The following is a 6333-nucleotide window of genomic DNA, read 5'->3' as shown; positions in this document are numbered from 1 at the left end:
TTTGGTTTTTGCCGTAATACTACTCTGGCATTATGTATTAAAAAAAGTACTCACACCAACAAATATCTGGCTTGTGATTTCATACAAACACCCAAAAGAGAGCGTTCGATCAATAACATAATGTACTTACCAATGGCTTAGTGCTTGATCCCAAAAACATATCATAAAAAAAAATGAACGTGAAACAAAAACACGCGCAGGACATACACGAACTATTGTTAATATATTATGAGCAGAGCTGCGAAGTAGAAGGTGGTAAAACTGAATTGTCATCATTCACATTGAACGTATCAGACCTGACACGTGATATTTGAGGGAATAAACTATTCTTCTTCGGCTCAACTATATATATATATATATATATATACATATACATATATAGTGTTGCTACTTTGCTTTATGCTGAAAAGTACAGATAAACTATAGGAAGCTTTGGACGTTGGAAGGGAAAAATTTGGGGAAACGTTTCTGGGAGCGTAGGGGCCGTTATAATTATATATGTTCGTGACCACACGATAAAAATGCTGTTGCGTTGGGAGAATTTCCTGTACAATATTTATAACGTTTGTTACTGAATTTACAACTTAGTGAGGGTTGGCACTTTTCGTTAATTTTACTTATACTTATAGTTTGAAGCTTAGAAAATTTTTGCGGCGTGACAGCTGATGCAAGAAGATACATAAATATTCGTATTGATCAATCAAAGCGCATTGCTGACAACAATTTCAGCCAACCGACACGTGAAGTCTCATACATAATTGATAAAAAAAATATCATGGAGATATGAGAAATAACGTTGTAAATTTTAATGATTTAACCCTTATTATAAAATTATTTTTCTCGTTAAAGCACTTACTGCACGCGTACATGCACATTTATAAAATACATTATGAATACTATTAAATACTGAATGTAGACTACTGAAAAATATTAAATGGAAAGTATCTTTTTCGAAGCTACTGACGTAAAATCACGTTAACTTTATAGCGTTAATCTATATACAATTACATTAGTTTTCTTCTAACATATAAACCTATACTTATGAAGAGAGTGGATTTTATTTCTCCTTGAGTACATATGTCTAAATTTTTTACTGATTATGACTTTTGGAAAATACTATCCTTTTAAAATATGAAAATATTTCTACTTGTGCTACCTCATATCAAGATAAAATTTCTTGAAAGATTATTATTTTAAGTTTTATAGCTTTGTGGAACAAATAATACACAATAATATGCTGATTAAGTAGTGCTTCGTAAGGAAATACTTTTTACGTCTGACGTCAGCCAAGGTATTCTGTACTATTACTTACCAGAATTCCAACTTATACTGAGGCAAAATATACAACAATAACAGTAATTACTCCTCAACGTTTTTCCGCACGGTACAAATTATCTGTCATTCTTATAAAAAAAACTTGAATTTTAATAACTAACATAAATTTTAAATATCCTTAAGTTTAAGTACAAATGATACTGATCGGATTAGGAGACAGTCTTTACTTACTCTACGATGTTTTGTAAAAATAAAAAAAATAATAGTGTACACTAACCTACATTTATGTTTTATAAATAAAAATTACAATTCATGTTTTATAAAATAAAACTTACGACCATGTTAATACGTGCAGCGATAATTGAACATCAAATTTCTAAAACACATAAAAAACACAAAAATCATGATACTTAACAAATTTTGTTAATTTTTAAATTCCACCTTAATTAGTAGATCTCTGATTTAGAGCGTAAAAAAAGTGTAATGTACAATTGATAGAAAAATAATTTAGTTACTTTAAAAAGAACCGCATTAAGTACGAAGTTATGATCCAATATCAAGCACTAATTACACATAAGTTGGTCAGAAAACTACTAAAATATATAGTTTATATTATTTAGTGAACTGAGAATAATTAGTATTTATTTGATATAATATTTACGATAGTTCAAGGTGTTTGGTTCACTAAAAATACAAAACAGTATTCAAGAATTGGAAACACAAACAAATTAAAGTGTATCTAATAAACTGCTGTAAATAAACTAGTGTATTTTTCGATAAGTAACTTCAAATACTAACTGATTTTTTGCGTTACTAAAATATTTGAATGGTTAAAAATTTTAAAATATGGCTATATGCGTTGTTAAAAAGTTGCTGATTACAAATATTGAATCTCCAATGGAAAATATCTTCAAGCTTATGATGCATTGCTTTGAAGTTTTATCATGTATTGATTTCTTTGCAACTTGTCCTACGTGGATTGGCTTTTGATTTGTTTTTTTTTTTTGAGGGGGGGAGGAAATATAAATAAAAAGAGGGAAAGTTAGGAAGGAGTTAACTCAATATCGATGGGCGTGACTTTTCCCCACTTTATGGCCAGGAAATTTTGGAAGTGGAAAAGGGGATTCCAAGCCCTTCAAGGCATAGCCATACCACGTCACTGTCTCGCAGCCCGTCAACTAGACAACACCTCAACCCAAAGTGATCACTGTGTTCTACGTTTCCGATACAGTTTGACAAAGGAGTTTAGTGCTCAAATCGATATTTGTTTGTGAAAAGTGTCGTGTGAACTTTAGAAGTCACAACTCCCAGCATCCAAAGATCGTCCATTCCAGTCGTGCCCAGCTTTATCGGAGGAGTTTCTGAAAGTCGTTGTTTGCGTCACGAGAACCAAGTTAACAAGTAAGTACGTGACTTAATCCTCTCTCTTGCAGATGTACATTTACCTCGCTTTTATTATAATCATCTTATTACCTCTTAAATGAAGTACTTTTTTGATACAGAAGAAGCAAAAAATGCACAATATAAAACTAAAAGCTATCATTGACGGAATATAAAAAAGTAAATGATTTTTCTGTTGTTATCATTTCTTTGCTTAATATTATCATTACAATGGTCCCCTTAAAAAAGAACACAAGTAAAATTACCCCTGCCTTCTTCATAAGCTGTGTCAAAAAAATATTTGACATAAATTTTTATTAATAAAATGCAGTATAGTCAAAAAAATAGCTTGAATTTCATTTGTGTGTGAGGACAATACAGGCAGTTTAGTACATGTTAAAGTAAAAATTTTCAATACAAATTACTTCAAAATTATTTATTTTTATTTTTTTTTATTTTTTATAAAACTAGCGCTGAACCTTTATAAAAATCAAGCTGACTTAATTCATCTTGCTTCAATTTAACTATAATTACCAAACATTTTTTTAAAGAGTGATTCTACAAAAAACGAGAAAAATGTTACTTATGGCTACGCTGACTTAAATAAATACTTTATAATTTTTTTTTAATTCTTAAGATTAAGTTTTGAAACAGTTTTTTTTCTACTATTTTCATTATAGATTTATATTTATTCCATAAAATAGAAATTGAAAAGGTGATAAAAAGTACTTTGAAATTTAGTATTCCAACCAATACTATTCAAATGTTTAAAAAATCTAAAAAATTCAACTTTACTTACATTTCATACATTTTGCAGTTTACGATTCCTGTAACATGTTCAAGCTTAGCTTATGAACTTTATCTTTTTTCCTTAAGTAGTTTTCCATAACCTTTTAGTATAAAATTACTAGTATAATAACGTTAGAACTTTAATAATAATAAAACATTAATATTATTACTATTTTCATCATATCAGTCTCCTAGAAAGTTAAAAGGGATTTGACCTTCCAGTTTTTAGGCCTACTTAATTTTAGATTACGCAATAAAAATATTAATCATGTAAAAACATTGTAATTTAACTAAATTTAATGTTTATTTTACTATATGTTTGTAGTTGCACTCACTTAAAATAATCTCGCTTTCACTAGCTCCGATAGAGAACGTTTATATAATAATTTATTTAATTCTATGATCAATCGTTTGAATTCTCTTTACATATTTTTAGCCAAAAATGATGAAGCTAACCAGCTTCGTTGAAATATTTGCCGTTGTTTTATTCATGCCATGTGATTCAGCAAAAAACATGGAAAGTCAAGTTCCTGTAGTTTTGGATGTACAAAAGATCTATGCGACCACCAGCATAGGAATTATTTACAGGAGCAACGAAGGTAAGCAAAAGCAAAGCAATTTTTACAAAAGGTATAAATACGTAATAACAACAATTTTTCTCTTAAAACCACAGATATACATTCAGTAGTTAACATGGTGAAAGAATTTTCGCGAAAAATGGTATATTCCGTAGCTGCGACTATATCAGATCTTCCAGAAAAGTATCCAAAACTAAGAAATTACTCGAAAACCTTTTTCGTGGTGTTTTTAAATTCTGACAATGATTTCGAAAAATTCACACACTTCTCGAGGCATCACAATCTATCGACTCACGTATGGCTCTTGTTATTCCGGCCGGCCATTACTAAAAAAATTGATAACATTTGCCGATATCCTAAAAAGAATTACCTTTACTTGAATATAAGAAGTGAAGTTTTGATAAAATGCGGAAACAATAAAAACATTCATGAATGGTTCGCTGTCGGCTCCCAGAATAAATTACAAGTTAATAAATTATTTGAGTGGAGCAAGGAAAAAGGATTAACTATTACAGACAAGCGAACTTTAGTTCAGAGACGAAAGAATTTAAGTGGTTCCTCTTCCACAATTATTGCTAAGGTAACAAATTTGTTTAATAGTTAAGTTGGTTTATTTTGAAATAACATAATTATTGCATTAAAAAAAATTAAATTATTTTTCTGCATTTTTTGTAGCCTTCTTTGTTTTATTCTGAAATAGTTGAAGATTTTGCAGTAAGAACAGGATTGGCTTACAAGTATGAAAATGATTCTTATATTAAGAAGGAATCTAATGAAAGCGGCAAGAATACATCAACTAATTTTACAAAATTATTAAATGAGAGTATTATTTTTCCTGGCAAGTTTTTAACGAACAAAAATTTAGATAAATATGACATAACGATTGAAATCATGGATTTTCAAGATTTCTTTTGGTATAAATCACCGGACACCATGGAGATTCCATGGAACGCTTATTTTAAGGTAAAAAAAAATTGAATTGTAAAATAATAATGACTTTGTTTTTTACACTTTTCAATATCCTTTTAATTTAATAGGTTTTTGGTAAGCGTATTTGGATTTTCCTGGTTATACTCGTAGCTATTTCAACAATTTTATTAAGTATGATTTTAGTATTCCATAATGATAGGAGAGGATTTATTTTTAAACTATCGGACAGTTTTTTGAACGTATGGCGAATTCTTGTCCACCAGGAATTCACAGGTAAACCGTTGTTAGAGGATTAGTACAAAAATACATAAAATACATTAACATCATGATTTCATGACACTTGGGTGCTTAACACTATTTTTCTTACCAAGGGCACATCTGACCCTCAAAAACGCCCAAGGTATAAAATAGTAGTCACTTAATACAAGTGCCATCATTATCAGAACTACTTCGTGCATCGTGGGGTGGTGGTGGTGACGGTAACTCGTGCGAGTCAATTACCACTCTTGCGGGACATCATATTTTCGCACTTTTTGCCTAAATAACTGTTCGTTTCTTTCGAATGTAACATGATTAATGAAAAAAAGTAGCAATTGAACGTTCCTAGCAGCACGAAAAGGACAAAAAGTAATTCAAAACAATATCGACGATTGTTATTTTTCTCTTCATCTTAACATATCTTATTGTTAAACAAGTAAAACCAAATAGCTAAAATTGGACTGTACCACCTCATTTTCCTACGAACCTTACTTAATCTTTGCTTACAACTTCTTTAGCTAAAAAATTGTAATACCCTGCAGAATATCTATAGTATGTAGGCAAACGCTCATAAAAAAAGGAAACTGTCCGAGAAAAGTTAAAAAACAGTTAAAAATTACCTGAAAAAGTCAGTGTCCAATAACCTTTTGAAGAGCTGCGGAAGGGGTTCTTGCTCTAACTAGGCAAAACAATTTTTCTGTACTACGACTTCCCTTTCTTCGAGTATAACCCCGGTTAATTTGTGGTGGTAACAATCGGCTAAGAATATTATATGTACCGAGGAAACTCTAAGATTAGGAACCAACATACAAACAATGATTGTGTTTATATGTCGGAGGGCAGGTTCGTGGCCCTGTGTAAAAGAGCGAAATCGCTCAAATTGCCGATTATATACAATACTTAAAAATATTTATTATCAAGTTTCAAAATTTATCTGTTGAATAATCAATTAATTCCTGCACCATATACAGCAATTGTTTATTGATTATTACTTTATTGAATTCTCCTGAATATTTCCTTAATTTAATTAATTTAATAATTTAATATCTTTTTTAACTTATTCAATATTTTTCTAATCTAATTTCTTTTTTATTTCATTCCTGTCCCTTTTTGGGGTTCAGAT

Source organism: Copidosoma floridanum, unplaced genomic scaffold, assembly GCF_036245765.1.
Source record: "Copidosoma floridanum isolate Cflo_tuat_1 unplaced genomic scaffold, Cflo_Japanese_pri ptg000035l, whole genome shotgun sequence".
NCBI lineage: Eukaryota > Metazoa > Arthropoda > Insecta > Hymenoptera > Encyrtidae > Copidosoma > Copidosoma floridanum.
This window is presented reverse-complemented; position numbering follows the sequence as displayed.